This window comes from Budorcas taxicolor, chromosome 2 (genome assembly GCF_023091745.1).
Source record: "Budorcas taxicolor isolate Tak-1 chromosome 2, Takin1.1, whole genome shotgun sequence".
NCBI lineage: Eukaryota > Metazoa > Chordata > Mammalia > Artiodactyla > Bovidae > Budorcas > Budorcas taxicolor.
Genome location: NC_068911.1, coordinates 123,266,808 through 123,287,736, shown reverse-complemented (window position 1 = coordinate 123,287,736; position 20,929 = coordinate 123,266,808).

The window sequence follows — 20,929 nt, the reverse complement described above, 5'->3', positions numbered from 1 at the left end:
CATACAAATTATAGATTCATGTTTCAGTTATACATAGAATCATTTTAGAATATTGGCACACTGATTCTATTTTCTGGGAACTTGGCAAGCTCATTTATTAGTTGTCTGTAAATTCTTGGGAAATTTCTACATAAAAACCTTTGTAATCTGTGCCAAGAAACTTTTTGTCTTCTTTTGTTTATCTTATGCCTTTTGTTTCTTTTTCTTGCTTTGTTTCTCTTACCAAGGCCTTTAGTACAATGTTGAATAAAAATAGTGAGAACATACATCCTTTGTTTATTTCCTATTTTAGGAGAAAATAATTCAATCCTTCACCATTACATATAAAGTTAAGTGTAGGGTTGATTTTTGTTTATGTGTAGATGTCCTTTTTCAGACCTGACGGTGGGTATCGCATGGATCTGTGCCCCTCCTCCATGATAGATTGATTTTTACTGCTCCCTTCCTCCGCTGTAGTAGGTTTTCCCCAGTGTCCTTAGGATACTGCTTCTTGTCACCTTTTCTCTTGTAGACTAGTTGGGCTTCCCTGAGGGCTCAGCGGTAAAGAATCTACCTGTAGTGCAGGAGACCCAGGTTTGGTGCCTGGGTTGGGAACATCTCCTGAAGAAGAAACTGGCAACCCACTTCAGTATTCTTGCCTGCAGAATTCCATGGACAGAGGAGCCTGGTGAGCTACTGCATAGTGTTGCAAAGAGTTGGACACAATTGAGCAATTAACACTTGCGGATAAATGTTCCTGTTCTGCAGGGAGGATTAGAAAATGGATGTGAACAGACCTGAGAAGTGCCTGCCGTCCAGCACCTCCAAACAGCTTTATAACGAGGCATTCTCAGGATTCTCTCTAATCTAACATGTGAGTACCCTGTGGGGTCCTGAAAGAGAAGTCTTCTAGAAGTCTGGACCTCCTCATGTCTGTGCTGCGGGGACTTCACCCTCTCACACTAGTCCACATTTAGATCTTAGTAATTCTCGACATTTTCTTGCTGAATATTCTTACTGGCATTTAGTCATACTTTGTTGGGCCCTTTTTCTTTTTTTTTGTAGGTGGCTCTCTCTCAAAAGTCTCAGTGTTTTGCCCTATAATCTCAGTTATCTAATGAGTTCAAGAAAATAAATGAAAGGGGTTTTTTTTTTTTTTTTTTTAACCCTGTTTCTTATTAGAATAGTGAGAGTTAACACTTTTCCAGTTCCATACATCTGAAACTAGATGTTTCTGCTCATCTCTAGAGTTGAGCAGGATGGAGAAGTTTGGAGAGGTACTGAGTGTTATACAAAACTACTCTGAGCCCTGTGTTGTGCTAAATTGCCCATATTATCAAATTTAGACATTAAATAATTACATGAGCAGGAACCATTATTATTATTATTATTATTACCATGTCAGTTTGTACTCTTAATCATTTCACATACTGCCTTTATCTTGGGTAATCACAACACCAGTCATCTGACTAAAGGGACCACGATGTTCTTGGTGTTGTTACACGATCAGCCCTTAGCAGAATACTTAAGAGCATGGTGAATGCAGAAAAAATCCCTTTTGAATAAATTAGTGCAAGTGGAGACTTCAGGCATATATACAATAGTCATTACAGGATCTCCACATTCCTTCCTTTCCCGCATTAGTGGAAGCCCGGGATAGGGTGAGATCTGTGCACTCAGAAATATATTTATTCATATATTGACCCTGTGAAGCTGAAAGGGTGGTGGCAAGGCGATCAGGAGCATGGAGGGGAGGGGGGTGGCTTGGACAGCCTCTCCTGACTCTTCCTACCATCTTATTACCTCCATTCTGGGAAACTGATTGACTCCTTTCTTTGGCCTTGGTGCTTGAACCATCTGAGATTCTCAGAGTCAAGTCTGTAGCGCTGCGTCATTTTAACTGTTGCTTCCTCCCATCTTCCCCACCATTCACAGATCCCTTGTTTTTCATGACAGAACATGTCTTTCTCAACATTCCAGAGTCCTGCTGCTTTACTTAAAATCCATTTCATAGTACGAACTGGATCTTCCGGTAAAGGTGTACACTTGTGATCCACACAGCAAAGCATGCATGGGGATGAAATGCAGCCCACACCCAGTTTACCAAGACAGGCAGTCAGAGCAGTGGCCACATCTGCTGGGAAGAAGCATCCCTTCCCACTTTCGCAAAGGCACTCTGTGGGTTGAAGATGGCCTTGATCCTGCATGAGACTGTGCTGAGCAGGGGGGCAAATCAGGAAAACAGCCTTTTCCTTTTGAACCTGAAATTCCTAGTAACTTCTCTGCAGTAACCTCTGACCCCTTCTGCTGCCTCCCTCTGCCATTTCTTGTGTTTCTGCTCTCACATGCTTAGATTATCCTTGGTTTTGCTTCATCTCCCTGTCATCCACCCACTCCATCCCACTCCACCACACACAAGCACACAGCACCAGTCTCGGTTTCCTTCTCCATTTCCATTTCATTTTTCACTGGGATTCTAAAACCAATCCTGATACTCGCACCTGCTCAGGAAATTAAAATGTCTAATCTTTTTTGGCTGCTGCATCGCTGTGAGGCCAAACTGACAATCTGCTAACTACAGACTCAGAGCTAAAATAACAAAATGTTTTGCAAGCTGGGCTAGAATCACAGGTGGCAGATCCTTTTTTAGCTTTCTGAAGCCAACAAAGCAAAAGAAAAATATTCCCCAGCTCCGGTCTACTTTTTCCATTAAACAGTGGGGAGAGGAGCCTCGAAGGGATCGACTTCTTTGCTGCCTTCCCCACTCTTTCTCCATCTTCCATCTCGCATTTGCTTCTTATGGATAATCACCTTCCCTCCCAAGGCGTGTGCCCCAGAAGGCATCCTGAGCAGCTGTGATAACCAGAAGCCTGGGTCGAGCCTGGGTTGAGGGTGCCTGCCCACTGCCAGTCTTTAGTCTTGGAAACACAATAGTTCTCTGACAGCAGGCTGCCTCTCTGAAGGAGGTAAATGCTCTGATTGCAGATAGAGAGGGCATCTTTCCAGGAGGGTTGATGGACCTGGCTTCAGGACACTTGTCCACGGGGGTCATGTGCTGAATTGCCCTGAAGGAATAAGAAGGAAAAAAGCATTCAGCAGAGCTGCTTGAACACTCCAAGAGCATCCTGTTTCAGCACGTGTGGTGCAGTGCTCTTTGCCTCAAATGTTCTTCCTTTAGCTCTGTGAATGTTTCCCTCCCTCATCTTTGTTCAGATATTTGCTCAAACTTGATTGCTTCCCGACCATCCTATATAAACATGCTTACATCACTTTACACTTTTATGGAATTTATTGCTCCCTCCCTCTAACTGACTTGTTGTTGTTATTGTTGTCATCCTCTCTCAGATACAAGCTTCATGTGTTGGTGTGTGTGTGCTCAGTCATGTCCGACTCTCTGCATCCCTTTGGACTGTAGCGCACCAGGCTCCTCTGTCCATGGGATTCTCAGGCAAGGATACTGGAGTGGGTTGTCATTTCCTCCTCCAGGGGATCTTCCCAACCCAGGGATCAAACCTGCATCTCCTGTGTCTCTTGCATTGCAGGCGGATTCTTTACCCACTGAATCATCGGAGAAGTTTCATGAGGACAGGGGATTTTGTTTTGCTGTGACCTTCCTCGTACTCAGAACACTGCCTGGTAAATAGTAGGTGATCATTAAATGTTTTACGGGTATAAACCTCAGGAACATCTCAAGTGGACCAGGTACCATGTCAGTTGATTTACATACTTTATTTCATTTCATTTTCAAATCATCTTGCCAAACAAAGTGCTAATGGTTTCCAACACTTTACAGAAAAGGTGACCAGAGGGTCGTGATGTTAGGAATGCCTGGGCTGATTCCACAGTGGCTTGACCTCTGCTAGTCTGACCTCAGAGCCTGCGTCATGTCTGCCAGAGGTTGCTGCCTTCCAAAAGCGGTAACCCTGAGTCTTCCTCCCTGCTTCATTTCCCCAGTCCTTAGCCTGTGATGGGAAGGACTTGAACATTTTCTAGGATAGAGAAGAGTTTCTTAGGCCCTCTTTCTGACTACACCTCCCTGCTCTGAAACCTCTCACATCCCTGGTCCTCTGGACTGGCTGCTTCTCTCAGAGCATCCTGATATGATTGATGGCACCTTTCTTTGGGTACTTCTTCAGCTTCTATCCATAGTTTAGTGATGTGTGAAAACAAATTTCACTTAAGAATTTCCACTAAATTCACAAAGGAATAAGATGTCAAAGCTTTGTAAATCATTCATATTTGCTGTCTCTCTTGGCAGAGTTACAGTTTTCTGGATCAGAGTGTGCAAACAGAAAAAGTGAGCTCCTAGGAGGTTGAGAAGTTTCTCTAAATATCTCACTGCACTTTGGATCCCAGTCCCAGAGGCCTGCATCCCAGTGATGGGAGCTGCATCCTTCTTCTGAAAAGGACACCTGAGCCCTGCACCCAGACCTGTCCTGTGTGATTCTTCAGGCTGTAAGCCTGCTCTGCCTGGCACCACAATCACCATGTGTTGGGGAAGGTCCACCCCTGGTAGCTGTCATGTTCTCAGTTCTGCACCCTGTTGATCCCATCCCCCATCACATATCCTACTCTGCTCTCAGCTTGTTAAGCTTCCGCCTCATTACCCTTTCGCCTGACTGTCCTACAGACTCAGGGCTCTGCATGGCCTTCCTTGTTCCTTGTTCCTTCCATACCAGACCTGTTGCCTAAGGCCAGCCTGTCCTCACCTGACCTGGTCCAGAACCCAGTCTTTTGCTATGTTCTCCTGTGGGAAGCACCTCTTCAGTTTTCCCAGGCCCTGAGCAGGGACAAGCCTTGCCCTTCAGAAGTTACTAGATAGCCTTTAATAGACATTTTTTATTTTTATTTTTGGATTTGATTTTGTTTGCCCTGGAGCCCATAGAATGCAAAAAGGAAGCAAGGTTTCTTAAGCCAAGATTCTTAACTTGACAAGGGTTTTAATCTAGCTTATTCATCTATTCAACAAGGATTTACTGATAAGCTAATATGTACCAAAGACCATCCCCAGGGCTGGAGATATAGAGACGCAGGGGCTTCAGCTTTCTTTACATGGAGTTCAGAGCTGCGGTGCAGATCGTGGAAGACAGGGAGTAGAAGTAAGCAATGTCAACCAGTATTTGCTAAACCTGTACTTCTATATTTCAAGCCCGGCACCAAAGAGTTAACATGCTTCTACTCATCTAATTTGTGCCTCAGGGTGCCCATAGGTTTTATTCATTCTTATACCCCAGCTGTCCTTCTGGTTTTGTCCAGCTCCTCTGCAAATATGTGTGTTTTTAGAACAGCTCAGGGATTCCCTGTAAACACTTGATAGTGATCAATGGGAAATAGTGCATGCTGGACTTAAGATAGAATGTCACTGCCTGTATGTGGCATTCTGTAAGTGGCATTCAGTTCAGTTCAGTTCAGTTCAGTCACTCAGTCGTGTCCGACTCTTTGTGACCCCATAGACTGCAGCCTGTCAGGCCTCCCTGTCCATCAACAGTTCCCAGAGTTTACCCAAACTCATGTCCATTGAGTCAGTGATGCCATCCAACCATCTCATCCTTTGTCATCCTCTTCTCCTCCTGCCTTCAATATTTCCCAGCATCAGGGTCTTTTCCAATGAGTCAGCTCTTCACATCAGGTGGCCAAAGTATTGGAGTTTCAGCTTCAACATCAGTCTTTCCAATGAACACTCAGGACTGATCTCCTTTAGGATGGACTGGTTGGATCTCCTTGCAGTCCAAGGGACTCTCAAGAGTCTTCTCCAACACCACAGTTCAAAAGCATTAATTCTTCAGTGCTCAGCTTTCTTTATCGTCCAACTCTCACATCCATATATGACTACTGAAAAAACCATAGCCTTGACTAGATGGACCTTTGTTGGCAAAGTAATGTCTCTGCTTTTTAATATGCTGTCTATGTTGGTCATAACTTTCCTTCCAAGGAGTAAGCTTCTTTTAATTTCATGGCTACAGTCACCATCTGCAGTGACATTGGGCTGTCCTTAATGCCTACCCTTCTCCAGCTGCTCTCCTCCTCTTCTAAACACATGTAATGTTTTCTAACTGAATACCCTCTAACCACTCCCCTTATCTACCTTCCTGTGCTACAGACTTGAGTTCTTTCCTGAAAAGAAATCTGATCATAATGTCTCTTGGCCAAAGGCCTTGAATGGCTTTCTAATTCTTTAGGATCAAGTTCAAAATCTATAGCTTGGCTTCTTAGGCATTGACCTGGCTCCTGTCTAAACCTTACCCTAACTGTAACCCTAACCCTGACCCTGAAAGTGAAAGTGTTATTTAGTCACTTGGTCATGTCCAAATCTTTGCCTACCTATGGACTGTAGCCCACCAGGCTCCTCTGCCCATGGAATTCTCCAGGCAAGGATACTGGAGTGGGTTGCCATTTCCTTCTCTAGGGGATCTTCCAGATCCAGGAAATACACAATTTCTACATTGCAGGCAGATTTGTTACCATTTGAAGCACCAGGGAAGTCCTAACCCTGATCCTAACCCTGACTCTAACACTGAGTCTGAGCATGACCCCTACTGAGCCTGAGCGTGACCCCTACCCTAACCCTAACCCTAGCCTAGCTTTAGCCTCTGAGCTCACCACTGCCTCCTGGTTCATTTCATTTTGGTCCCATTGGCTGTCTGGGAGATCCTAGAATGATATTTTTCCTCCCTCAAGGCTTTGATTAAGCTTTCCCCTCTGTGCAAAAGCCTTCTTCCATCTTAGGCTCATTCCCATTGTTTGACAGTTTTTGGCTTAAAACTTTTTTTTTCTTTCCCTCACTTCCTTTCTTTTCCCTTGAATAGTTCATGCCTCCTATTTTATACTTCTGTCATACCCCATCTTTATTCTTCCAGCCACTGTCATAGGTACTGTTGTTATATGTGAGATGAAATGGTTGGCCACCTACCAGTCTTTGGTTAGAAGGTAATCTGCAATTAAAATGGTTGTTGCTGTGTCAGAAAGTGGGGGTCTGGCTGCTCACTGCTCAAAAGTCAATAAAGAGACAAACTTGGAGAAAAGGGAATTTTGCTTTATTCTGGATGCTATCAACCAGTGGGATGGGCCGACTCCATCCACTGACAAACAGCAGACAAGGTCTTTTATAGATAGAGGGTGGGGGTCTACATGTAGAAACAGCACAGTCAGCTCTGACAGTCATCTTGAAATTGATCATGTAGTAGTCTTACCAGCATCATCTTGATTGTGTCAAGTGTAATTAATCTTCCGTCTCGGGTCAGTTTGTTCCCATTTCCTTGAGGCCAGTTCTTAGAATTATAGCAGCTTATGTCATGACTACAGTTTGGTCAACATGTAGTTAAATTCTTCTACACGGTGGAGGTTTCAGTATCTACAAAACAGAGCGAAGAAAATGGTTCAGAATATTATCTACAGCCCTTGAGGAGGAACCAAATATCCTTGCCTTTGCTTAATGACTAAACTATTACTGTTTTGTCCTGTTTGATTGTTTACCTTTGCTTCTGCATTTTTTTCAATTCTCTAATTAAACTTATCCTTTGGCTAAAGTTTTTCCACAGACAAAAGGCACATTGAAGACATGGGGCAGAGGGAAAGGACCATAGGGTCCTGCTCCATTTCATTGCTGGTATAACTAGGTGTATGCCACAAGGACTTGGGTTGAGCAGGAAAAGCTCTCCATGCACCAAACCACATTGGTGGTGGGTCTATTACCCATAACAAGGCCAGCATTACTAAAACAGGAATAGCCTTTCCTCACATGGGGTTATACTCTGGAATCTCTAAGTACTTAGTAAATACTGAGTAATTATTGCTTATACCTTGGAGCTGTTATGTCACAAATTACAATGTAAAAAGGACAAGTCCATCACACAGTTTTCATTGATGAGGGTGGATAGCAGGAAAGCAGGACAATAAATTAGAAAGGGAGCACTGTTCTCTTCCTTGTTCATGGGCAGGGAGCCCTTCATCTTCAAAAGTACATGAAACTAAACAGCGGAATGTGGGCCAAATCCTGGAACTTGCTTCACTTGCAAGATGTAGGTGGAATAAAGAGAAAACATGCTTATACACTTATAAGGAAGGTCAGGTACTCTTAGCATGGGATAAGCCTAATATCTTTGAAGAAAATAGCCCCTTCTTCAGGCAATTTAAGGGATAGAAAACACCATGTAGTCATGTTTGGGGATAAACTATTACCTAGGAATTGGCCAGTTGACCAGTTTGAATGTGTGGTTGGGTATTTGGTCAGGGTTGTCACCATCTTCAGTTTGTTACACTACAATCCTCTCTTGATTACACTCAAAAATTTAGTAAGAAAAAAAACTTCCTTGGATGAATTAATTCCATGGGCTTTTCTGACTCCCAAGACTTGATGATAAATTCCCGAGGGCAAAGCCCATGGCTTTCATTTTCATTGCCTCAATGTTCAGTTCAAGGCTTGTTAAGAGTAGCCACTTAATGTTGGGTTGAGTTTGGATAAATGAGCCTATGTACATTTTTCATTCAAAGAAGCTTTTTTTTCTTACTAAATTTTGAGTATAAATCAAGAGAAGATTGTAGTGTAGCAAACTGAAGATGGTGACAATCCTGATCAAATAAACAGCCGCACAGTCAAACTGGTGAGAGGAGGGAAGAGCCACTGAGAAGGAAAAGCCAAGAAAGAAAAGTCTTGATGGGGATGGGAGGGGATGGGGTGCATTGCTCAGATGTCTAGCAAGGCATAGACAAGGAGAGGAGGGGGATGCCTGTTCTGATGAGGCAGGCAATGTGGGAGAAGTAGGGGTATTTGGGATGGATAAGAGCAGTGTAGATATGGGTTCAAATTCAAATTTAAATTGACAAAAGTAGGGAAAACCACTAGACCATTCATTCAGGTATGACGTAAACCAAATCCCTTATGATTTTGCAGGCAAGAGTACTGGAGTGGGTTGCCATTGCCTTCTCTGATTATACAGTAGCGGTGACAAATAGATTCAAGGGATTAGGTCTGATAGAGTGCCTGAAGAACTATAGACCGAGGTTCATGACATTGTACAGGAGGCAGGGATCAAGACCATCCCCAAGAAAAAGAAATGCAAAAAGGCAAAATGGTTGTTCGACAAGGCTTTACAAATAACTGAGAAAATAAAAGACACAAAAGGCAAAGGAGAAAACGAAAGATATACCCATTTGAATGCAGAGTTCCAAAGAATAACAAGGAGAGATAAGAAAGCCTTCCTCAGTGATCAATGCAAAGAAATAGAGGAAAACAATAGAATGGGAAAGACTAGAGACCTCTCCAAGAAAATTAGAGACAGCAGTGGAATATTTCTTAAAAAAAATGGGCACAATAAAGGACAGAAATGGTATGGACCTAACAGAAGCAGAAGGCATTAAGAAGAGGTGGCAAGAATACACATAAGAACTATACAATAAAGATGTTCATGACCCAGATAACCACTATGGTGTGATCACTCACCTAGAGCCAGACATCCTAGAATGTGGACTAAGGCCCAGTTCCCTAAGTGGGCCTTAGGAAGCATCACTACAAACAAAGCTAGTGGAGGTGATGGAATTCCAGTTGAACTATTTCAAGTCCTAAAAGATAATGCTGTTAAAGTGCTGCATTCAATATACCAGCAAATCTGGAAAACTCATCAGTGGTCACAGGAATGGATAAGATCAGTTTTCATTCCGATCCCAAAGAAAGGCAATGCCAAAGAATGCTCTAACTACTGCATAATTGCACTCATCTCACATGCTAGTAAAGTAATGCTCAAAATTCTCCAAGACAGGCTTCAACAGTACATGAACCATGAACTTTTCAATGTTGAAGCTGGATTTAGAAAAGGTAGAGGAACCAGAGATCAAATTGTCAACATCTGTTGGATCATTGAAAAAGTAAGAGAGTTCCAAGAAAAAATCTACTTCTGCTTTATTGACTATGCCAAAGCCTTTGACTGGGTAGATCACAACAAACTGGAAAATTCTTCAAGAGATGGGAATACCAAACCAGCTGATCTGCCTTCTGAGAAATCTGCATGTGGATCAAGAAGCAACAGTTAGAACTAGACATGGAACAAAAGACTGGCTCCAAGTTGGAAAAGGCATATATTAAGGCTGCATGTTGTCACCCTGCTTATTTAACTTATATGCAGAGTACATCATGAGAAATGCTGGGCTGAATGAAGCACAAGCTGGAATCAAGATTGCTGGGAGAAATATCAATAACCTCAGATATGCAGATGATACCACTCTTATGGCAGAAAGCAAAGAATAACTACAGAGCCTCAAAACTAAATATTGAGAAAACTAAGATCATGGCATCTGGTCCCATCAATTCATGGGAAATAGATGGGGAAACAGTGGAAACAGTGTCAGACTTTATTTTGGGGAGCTCCAAAATCACTGCAGATGGTGACTGCAGCCATGAAATTAAAAGACACTTGCTCCTGGAAGAAAAGCTGTGACCAACCTAGACAGCATATTAAAAGGCAGTGACATGACTTTTCCAACAGAGTTCTGTCTAGTCAAAGCTATGGTTTTTCCAGTAGTCATGTATGGATATGAGAGCTGGAGTATACAGAAAGCTGAGCACCAAAGATTTGATGCTTTTGAACTGTGGTGTTGGAGAAGACTCTTGAGAGTCCCTTGGACAGCAAGGAGATCCAACCAGTCCATCCTAAATGAAATCAGTCCTGAATATTCATTGGAAGGACTGATGCTGAACCTGAAACTCCAATACTTGGGCCACCTGATGTGAAGAACTGACTCATTGGAAAAGACCCTGATGCTGGGAAAGATTAAAGGCGGGAGGAGAAGGGGAAGATAGAGGATGAGATGGTTGGATGGCTTCACCGACTCGATCAACATGAGTTTGAGTAAGCTCCAGGAGTTGGTGATGGACAGGGAAGCCTGGCATACTGCAGTCCATGGGGCTGCAAAGAGTCGGACACAAATGAGTGACTTAACTGAACTAAGAAGAGAGTGGCAATTTGGATAAGCTTCTGCTTCTCCATATTGTTGTTTCTTAATAAAGTTTTAAAAAGAAATGTGTGTGTGTGTTTGAGAGAGAGAGAGAGAGAGAGAGATTTAAGGGTGTAAGGACTAAGCATCATGGCACAGAAATAAAACCAATGAAACTTGGACTATGAGTCTTCCACTTATTTTTATGATATTGGATAGAAAATAGAAGAACTTAGGTCACTGATTTAATGTGATGATTTAGTTAGCTATCACAAATGAAACTTTTCATCAACTCTAAAGCATATTGCAAATATGTTTCTTTGAAAGATCTATTGAAATATCTAAAATCTTTGAAAGATCTAATCTATAAATATCTACTTATAGATTAGTTGAATTGATGGAAGAAATTTAACCCATCTGAACAGTATGATGAACTATGTATAAAATGTTAAAAAAACTATCAGACTACAGAAATATGGAGTATCAACTTGGTGGGTTTTTGGAAATCATTGACATGATCTCCCATATTGGATAACAGTATTTTCCTATTGTAATTATTCTGTATACATTTCTATGAAAGTGAAGGTGAAGTCTCTCAGTCGTGTCCCACTCTTTGTGATCCCATGGACTATGGTCTACCAGGCTTCTCTGTCCATGGGATTTTCCAGGCAAGAGTACTGGAGTGGGTTGCCATTTCCTTCCCCAGGGGATCTTCCTGTCCCAGGGATTGAACCCAGGTCTCCTGCATTGCAGGCAGACGCTTTCCCCTCTGAGCTACCAGGGAATACTACATCTCTATAAGTCTTTCCAAATCTTGTTTGTGAATTTCCCCCAAAAGAGGTAGTATCTCTATATGTCAGCATCTATTAAAGTCTTATCTATAAGCTATTTATAGTTTCTTAATACCTATATCATAAATTATCTATTGAAAGCTTTCATTTTACAATTGGAGAAACAGGCTCACATATCTCACGTACTCTGCAAATTTCACACAACTAGCTCTTCTCACTGCCAGCCTAGTGCTTTTTACAATTTGACCTTAGAAAAGAGGTAGGTCTTGACTATGGCTTTGATGAACAAAAACATAGGAGCAAACAGAAAACAGGACATTTTTAGAAACAGAACATCTTGTGCAAAGGCACTGTGGCAGAAATGGGGATTGAGTATTCAAGGGTCCTTTTACAGACCAGTATGACTGCAGTAGAGGGCACACACATTTTTGGGGGGTCTGCTAGTCTCTTGTAGTCCTGAGAAAAAGAATCAAGAAATTGTCAAAGATAATAATACAAATCTTTAACAATTATTTAATTATTTGGCAATCTGTCCAGTATTAAACTCTGGGACTTACCAGGTGCCTCAGTGGCAAAAGAACCTGTCTGCCAGTGGTGAGATGCAGGAGACCCTGATTTGATCCCTGGGTTGGGAAATCCCCTGGAATAGGAAATGGCAACCTACTCCAGTATTCTTACCTACAGAATCCCATGGACAGGGGAGCTTGGTGGGGCTTCAGTCCATGGGGTTGCAAAGAATTGGACACAACTGAGATACTGAGCATGCACGCCAACTTTAATCTCTAAGATGACATTAGTGTCATGTAATTTGAAGACAAAATTGAACACATCAAATAAAATGAATGATTCCTTCTTGTCAAAGAAAGTCTCCTTGGAATTATATCACAAAGAACCCTTGAATCTTAACGATAATATTGAATTGAAGAAATTTCCTTCACTTATTTCAAAGCAAATGCCATTGAATAACTTTGAGGTTATAAGGGTCCTGTATGTAGTTTGACTACCTTTGACAGAGCATCCATTTATTCCAGAGGGGAAAGTAGACCAGTGTCTACTAGTCCCTGACTTTTCTGAGACTTGGACCCTAGTATCACACCTCAGCATTGTGCACCACTAAACTGAATAGAATGCATTTCAAAGCTTACTGGAAAATATCTAAAATCATGGAGGGCTTTCTCGAGGAAGAATGACTTTGATAGAATCCTAACAATGGAAAACTGCTACTTAAATCCCTTCATTGTCTCCCTAATGGAGACATCCCTCCTCAGTCATCCAGTTTTGTCTCCCAATATTTCTTGCCAATATTTCTCTTTCACATCCCTATACTGCAATCTGAGATGGTTGGAGGGCATCATTGACTCAATGGACATGAGTTTGAGCAAATTCCAGGAGATAGTGAAGGACAGGGAAGCCTGCCATGCTGCAGTCCATGGGGTCACAAAGAGTCGGGCATGGCTGAGAGACTGAAGAATGACAAATACCCCAATCATACCAAACTGCTCACAGTTCTCTGAGCTTTTTATTGCTATTTCACAGTTTGGAGTCCTTAAATATCCTCATTTTTCTACCTGATGCACCACTGTACTTCTTCTGGCTGGAGAGAATGTCTCCTTGGTATTCAAGACCCTTATGACTATTTCTTCCCCCAACTAAGGTAAAGAGGAGTACTTAACTTTGTGTTCCACTCTGTATCTTATATCACCTTCCTTACAACACTTATTTCACTATCCTGAATCCTTTTTTGTTTTAATAAGAGTTTTTTTTTTTTTTTTTTTGTATTTATCTCTAGACTGAGCTAAACAAACAACTAGGCTCTGTATATTACTGGGTACTCTTTCCCTATTAAGTCACTGGTGCACAGTAGGTGATCTGCTTGTGAAGTGAATGAATAAATTAGTGAGTGAATAAATGAAAGGTACCAGGCTAATAGTTTGAGTCCCAGAGCCAGGTGGGTGCATTAGGTAGAATGCAGATGCACTTGACTGCAAGAAATAGACAAGCCAACTCTATAAGTATAAACAGAAATTGATTCTGGCAAAGTTTCTGTAGGGCTTTCAGGCCTTGGTTGGATGAGTCTCTGCTCAGTGATGTTAGCTGAACCTGGCTTCTTTCTCTCCTTCTGCTCTACCATCTCCTGGCTCCCCCTTGTGGCTGAAACTTGGCCGCCAACAGCTCCTGAGACCTGTTACACTCCAGGTATGCATCAAGAGAGATGCCATGTCTCCTTGGAAAGCTCTCTGAAAGGACACATTTCCCCCAGAAACCACTAGGTAACATTTCCACAGTTCTATTACTCAGTTTGAACTGGGCAGCCACTCCTAAACCAGTAACTGCCTGGGAGGTAAGTTTTGCTGAGAAGTCACATGCTCTGGTTTAAAGCTGGGAGAGATTGTTTTTGAGGAGGGGGAGGGGAATGGTTGAGATATGGATGCCCAATCAATAAGATTATTTTAAAGAGAAGAAGGCAGGATTCGAGGGAGGTGAACACAGTGACTAAAATGGGGGTGGAAAATACATGCCCCAAAGCCATTCCTATGGTCTGTGTTGACCTTGTATTTTTATTTATTTGAGTTGGGATTACGGTTCTTGTTCACTGTCCTTGGCTTTATAAAGTGTCAGTTTATTAAAAACAAACCAAAGAAAAAACTCCCAATAACATATGTGTGTGTTTGCGTGTGTGTGTGTGTGTGTGTGTGTGTGTGTGTGTGTATCACAAGCATACATCTCCAAAGTTTGACTTACTTTCTGTTCATGATGCATCTGCTGAGGTAGAGGTGAAAGTCATCTTGAATCTCTGTCAGAGCGGGGTATAGCAGAAAGGGATCTCCTGTCCAGAGAAGCCACTGCTCCACAGGAGATGCTCCAACACTAGCAGGTAAATCTGGTTCAGTCTCCAGTGGAGTCTCTGCTTCTTTCCCCTGGGTCCTCATGGATGTCAGATTTTGCTTGTGCCTCAGTGTTTTCTCCAGTCCTGTGGAAGTCTTGCATTCAAATCCCATTAGCCTTCAAAGTCATTTTCCATCAACTGCTACTGGCTTCACAGTAAGAGCATTCAGCATGCATACAAAGTTTTGACTTTGTCTTGAACATGTTTACATTCATCTTACTGAATTCAAACAAAATTCTAATCTCTCTAAAAGGGGAGGAAATTTGGACACCCCAGGGAAAGATTTTTGTTGAAATGTACTTGTTTTAGTCTCTGCCTCAGTGAAGATGTTTTTTGGCTGGTGCTCTCCTGCTTGTTCTGATCTTTGATTTATTCTCCTATTGAAGGAAGAAATACATTAAGTCAGCAAAGACTCATTGTACTACATGGCAGGTACTAATATTAGCTCTAGGAAGAATAACCATGGACAAGATCTATCTGCCCCTACTCTTCTTGTAGTTTAATTCCAGGTGGAAAAATAAACACTAAACTCATGAATCAAGATGTGATCATAGAATTTCAGCTGGTGATGACTGCAGTGAAGAAAGCAACACAGGGAGATAGAGTAGGAAGTGCCTGGGTGGAAGGCTAAGTTAGATGCGGCCAGGGAAGACCCTCTGGAAGAAAAGAACATTTGGACAGAGATTTACATGATGGGAAGAACCCAGCCACAGGGGGGATTGGGGTCATGTTTTCCAGGAAGGAAACAGCAAAATCAGAGTTTGGAAGTCAGGAGTGAGCTTAGCTTGTTTGAAAAGACCAGAGCAAACATGGGAAGAGTAGTGGATGTTTTCTGGATTCTGTTCCTTTATTCTGTGGGTTACCTCTGACCCCAATGCATAATTTAACCTTTAAAGCAGCATATTTTTACACAGTGTTCATTTTAGAGTTGTTCAAGCTGACATACAGAACCAGTGGGTCGCTTGAAATGGCATAGCCAGCCATGAGCAGAGGAAAGATGGATCCTATGCCATACCCAACACTAGGTCAGTGTGAGAGAGAACAGTCTATGAAAGATCATCCTTACTTCTGATACCAATTGCAGTTTGGAGGTTTCTCCAAAACAACCTTAGGTTCCATACTAGAAGAACTCCCAGAACTCACTGAAGGCTGTTACACTCACGGTTATGGTTTATTACAAGGAAAGGATGCAGATGAGAAGAAACCAAGGAAATAAACATGTAGGGCAGAGTCTAGAAGGATGTGGAATGTGGCATTTTCAGTCATCTTCCCCAAGGAGTTAGGATGGTATTTCGCTCCTGGCCGGATGTGTGGCAATACACATGGAACACTGCCGGTCAGAGAAGCTCACCTGAGCCTCAGTGTCCAGAATCTCTATTAAGGCTCCATCATGTGGGCATGTTTAGTTATTACCTGCATGATTGATTTCAGTCTCCAGTTCTTCCAGAGGCTGACTGGTATTATATGACCCAAAGCCTTTACCTCAAATCTAATTGTTACTATTTGATGTGGCCAGTTCAGTTCAGTTCCGTTCAGTCGCTCAGTCGTGTCCGACTCTTTGCAACCCCATGAATCGCAGCACGCTAGGCCTCCCTGTCCATCACCAGCTCCCGGAGTTCACTCAGACTCACCTCCATTGAGTCCGTGACGCCATTCAGCCATCTCATCCTCGGTCGTCCCCTTCTTCTCCTGCCCCCAATCCCTCCCAGCATCAGAGTCTTTTCCAATGAGTCAACTCTTCGCATGAGGTGGCCAAAGTACTGGAGTTTCAGCTTTAGCATCATTCCTTCCAAAGAAATCCCAGGGTTGGTCTCCTTCAGAATGGACTGGTTGGATCTCCTTGCAGTCCAAGGGACTCTCAAGAGTCTTCTCCAACACCACAGTTCAAACGCATCAATTCTTCAATGCTCAGCCTTCTTCACAGTCCAACTCTCACATCCATACATGACCACAGGAAAAACCATAGCCTTGACTAGACGGACCTTAGTCGGCAAAGTAATGTCTCTGCTTTTGAATATACTATCTAGGTTGGTCGTAACTTTTCTTCCAAGGAGTAAGCGTCTTTTAATTTCATGGCTGCAGTCACCCTCTGCAGTGATTTTGGAGCCCAAGAAAATAAAGTCTGACACCGTTTCTACCTAAATCACATTGTTAGGCTATTTAGTATGACCCAAGGGCCCCAGGCAAATAAAGACACCACTGTCAGGCATATTCCAAGGGGCTGGAGATCACTTGCCAGTAGTTGAGGGCAAAGGCCACAAATCTTTCAGGGAAGATTAAATTTTTGATTGCCCACTGAATATACATCTTCCATAGGACACTGTCTTCGTGATCGTCAGGCTTCTGGTATACACATTACTCTTGTCCTGGTCCTCTGTGTCCTTTGGGATATGGCATGGGTTGTGGCAGCAGTGTTCCCCTGCATTGGCAGATGCACAGGGCAGGAACAGCTTCCACTCACTTCAGCCAGGACATTTTCTTACCTACTAGGCTCAAGCTCCAGAGAAGACATTGGTGTGAGCCAACCTGGGAGGTAGCCTGGGAGCATGATGGAAAGCACCTTTGACAGTTTGCCCTCACACAGCACGCTGCTTAGAAAGGGCAATGTGGAAAGGAAGGCAACAAATTGGCTCTTTCCTACTGTCTCCATGGCAACCAACGCAATCCAATTCTCTGGGTCCTTCTGATTCATTTCTAAACTTTATCCCTCCTCCTGACCAAAAAGCTGCCTGTTTTGTTTTAGGGCATGCACACTGATTGTGAATCCCCTCTGGCCATGACAGCTCTAGCCGCTGCCTTTATAAATGTGCTGGAAACTGACATCTGACAATGAGGAGAGGGTAGGCAGAAACAGACTTACCTGTGGGCCCATCTGAAGTGGGTCTTGCATCCTATCATAGCTCTGCACTTCCTATATTAGGGCCTCTATTCACCCATCACACCTTAGTCTAAGAATCACTGAGGATGGTGACGGCAGCCATGAAATTAATAGATACTTGCTCCTTGGAAGAAAAGCTATAGCAAACCCAGACAGCATATTAAGAAGCAGAGACATCATTTTTCTGACAAAGATCCATATAGTCAAAGCTATGTTTTTTCCAGTACTCATGTATGGATGTGAGGTCTGAATCATAAAGAAGGCTGAGTGCAGAAGAATTGATGCCTTTGAACTGTGGTCCTGGAGAAGACTCTCGAGGGTCCCTTGGACAGCAAGGAGATCAAACAGTGAATCCTAAAGGAAATCAACCCTGAATATTCATTAGAAGGATGGATGCTGAAGGTGAAACTCCAATACTTTGGCACCTGATGCAGAGAGCTGACTCATTGGAAAAAGACCCAAATGCTGGGAAAGATTGAGGGCAGGAGGAGAAAGGGGATGGCAGAGGATGAGATCAGTTCAGTTCCGTCACTCAGTCACGTCCAACTCTTTGCAACCCCTTGGGCTGCAGCACGCCAGGCTTCCCTGTCACTCATCAACTCCTGGAGCTTACTCAAACTCATATACATTGAGTTGGTGATGCCATCCAAAGTTTTAGCTTCAGCATCAGTCCTTCCAATGAATATTCAGGACAGATATCCTTTAGGAGGGACTGGTTGGATCTCCTTGCAGTCCAAGGGATTCTCAAGAGTCTTCTCCAACACCACAGTTCAAAAGCATCAGTTCTTCAGCACTCAGCTTTCTTTATAGTCCAACTCTCACATCTATACATAACTACTGGAAAAACTATAGCTTTGATAAGGCAGACCTTTGTTGGCAATGTAATGTCTCTGCTTTTTAATATGCTGTCTAGGTTGGTCATAGCTTTTCTTCCAAGGAGCAAGCGTCTTTTAATTTCATGGCTGCAGTCATCATCTTCAGTGATTTTGGATCCCCCAAAATAAAGTATCTCACTGTTTCCATTGTTTCCCCATCTCTTTGCCATGAAGTAATATGACTGGTGCCATGATCTTAGTTTTCTGAATATTGAGTTTTTAGCCAATTTTTCACTCTTTTTCATTTTCATCAAGAGTCTCTTTAGTCCTTCTTTGCTTTCTGCCATAAGGGTGGTGTCATCTGCATATCTGAGGTTATTGATATTTCTCCTGGCAATCTTGATTCTTGCTTGTGCTTTACCCAGCCCAGCATTTCTCATGATGTACTCGGCATATATAAGTTAAATAAGCAGGGTGACAATATACAGCCTTGATGTACTCCTTTCCCGATTTGGAACCAGTCGCCTGTTCCATGTCCAGTTCTAACTGTTGCTTCTTGATCTGAATATAGGTTGCATGATGAGATGGTTGGATGGTATCCCTGACTCAATGGACATGAGTTTGAGTAACTCCTGGATATAGTGAAGGACAGGGAAGCCTGGTATAGTCCACGGGTTGCAAAGAGTCAGACATGACTTGATGACTGAACATCAACAACTTAAGTGGCCCTTCCTTTTCAGCCCTGGTCTTTCTTACCAGATCTACCCACATCAGACTCAATCTTAACTATTTCTAAGATTTTCTCAACAGAGAGGTAGTATGTTGGGCTAATGGCAATGTAAGATCACACAGTGATCCATTAAAAAATCCAAGTCTGCCTGTGTTATCTTAAGTCACCCAGCAAATTACTTCAAATCTCTGAGCCTACTTCCTTCTCTATCAAGTGTCACAAGTTTCTTATGAAAGAGTTTGTACACACAAGTGCTGAAAGTAGTGATCAACACATTATTAAGCTACTGTTGCTGTCCTTGGACTTCCCTGGTGGCTCAGATGGTAAAGCATCTGTCTATAATGTGGGAGACCTGGGTTTGATCCCTGGGTTGGGAAGTTCCCTGGAGAAGGAAATGGCAACCCACTCCAGTACTCTTGCCTAGAAAATCCCATCGATGGAGGAGCCTGGTATCCTTGGGGTCGCAAAGAGTCAGACATGACTGAGCGACTTCACTTCACTATTGTTGTCCTGGTGGCTGCCATGAGGGTTCCACAAGGGAATACACATCATTGGTACATAACAGTAATTCTTTGCACACACTTCCTTTCTTACCAAGTATTCATTGTCCTCTAGCCAGAAAGTGTGTACAACATTGTGTCCCTGTCCTTTGAAGTAAAAGTCTTTAGTCTCCCAGACCTTTGAGTCTTAAAAGTCTGACTCATGGCCTAATGGTTAGAAAATGTAGATGTAGAAACAAAGAATAGTCTGGGGAACTGGTAACAATTTATATGTTAAACCAGCCTCACAGAACTCAGTTCCCTGAAAGATAGATGAAGGCCTGACACACATTCCTAAGTCATTTTAATAGGAAGTAGACCCAGTCCCCCGACAGATGAAGAGCTGACGCAAGCACAGAGACCCTAGACTGATTGAAACCAGGTTGATGATGCTTGGAACGTCACCTTGATGCCAACCAATCTGAGAACTGTGCATGAGCTAATCACACACCCTGAATGCCCCTCCCTTACACTGCATTTAAAACCCCTTCCCTGAAAGCCATCAGCGTGGGGGAGTTTGGATCTTTAGAGCAGGAACTGCCTGCTCTCTCCGCTTGGTTCCTGCAGCAAATGCTGTGCTTCCTTTAACTCGATTGGCTTTACTATTCACAGGTGAGCAGACCCAAATTTGGTTCTGTAACATGCCTAGATTTTCATGCACAGCACTTTGGAAGCTGAATACACACACACACACACACACACACACACACACACACACACACACACACTGCATTCTCTCATCTCCAACAACAGGGGCCTCTTTATTCTTCTCCAGGTGTCTGAAACAAGCCCATGTCTAGACATCTGCTCTTCTATTTCCTTTCCTTGCAACACTTTCCCAGGAGAGCTGTGTGGATCAACGTTTTATTTCAGTTGAGTCTGTGCTCAAACACCAGCTCCTGAGAGGCCTTTCCTAGCCTCATCTCTCTTCCTCTTTCCTCTGCTTATTTCCCTCCACATCACATATCACAACTAATGTTATATTATTCATCTGATTGCTTATTTTTATACCTTCATCAGAACTTAAGTTACATCTGAACAAGTTCTTTGCTCAGTACTCCACCCTCTGTTCGCTAGAATGGTGCTAGTTATGCAGGAGGTACTCATCTAATATTTGTTAAATAAACTAAAGGATATTCTCTTGCATCACATTCACATGGTTTTAATGTTTTGTTTACACATATAGGCCTGGAAGATGGTGTCTAGGACTTAACTCTTTTTCTGCCTACCCTCAGTACACCTCAAAAGTAGTGGTTTATATCCAGCACGCAATGAAGTCATCTAGCATTCACTTGTATTTATCTACCCATCAGTCTTTTTTAATTGGAAATAGGTTTACTGATGTCTGTCTTGCAGTTAGCCCTGTGCTTGATTTTTTAAGAAT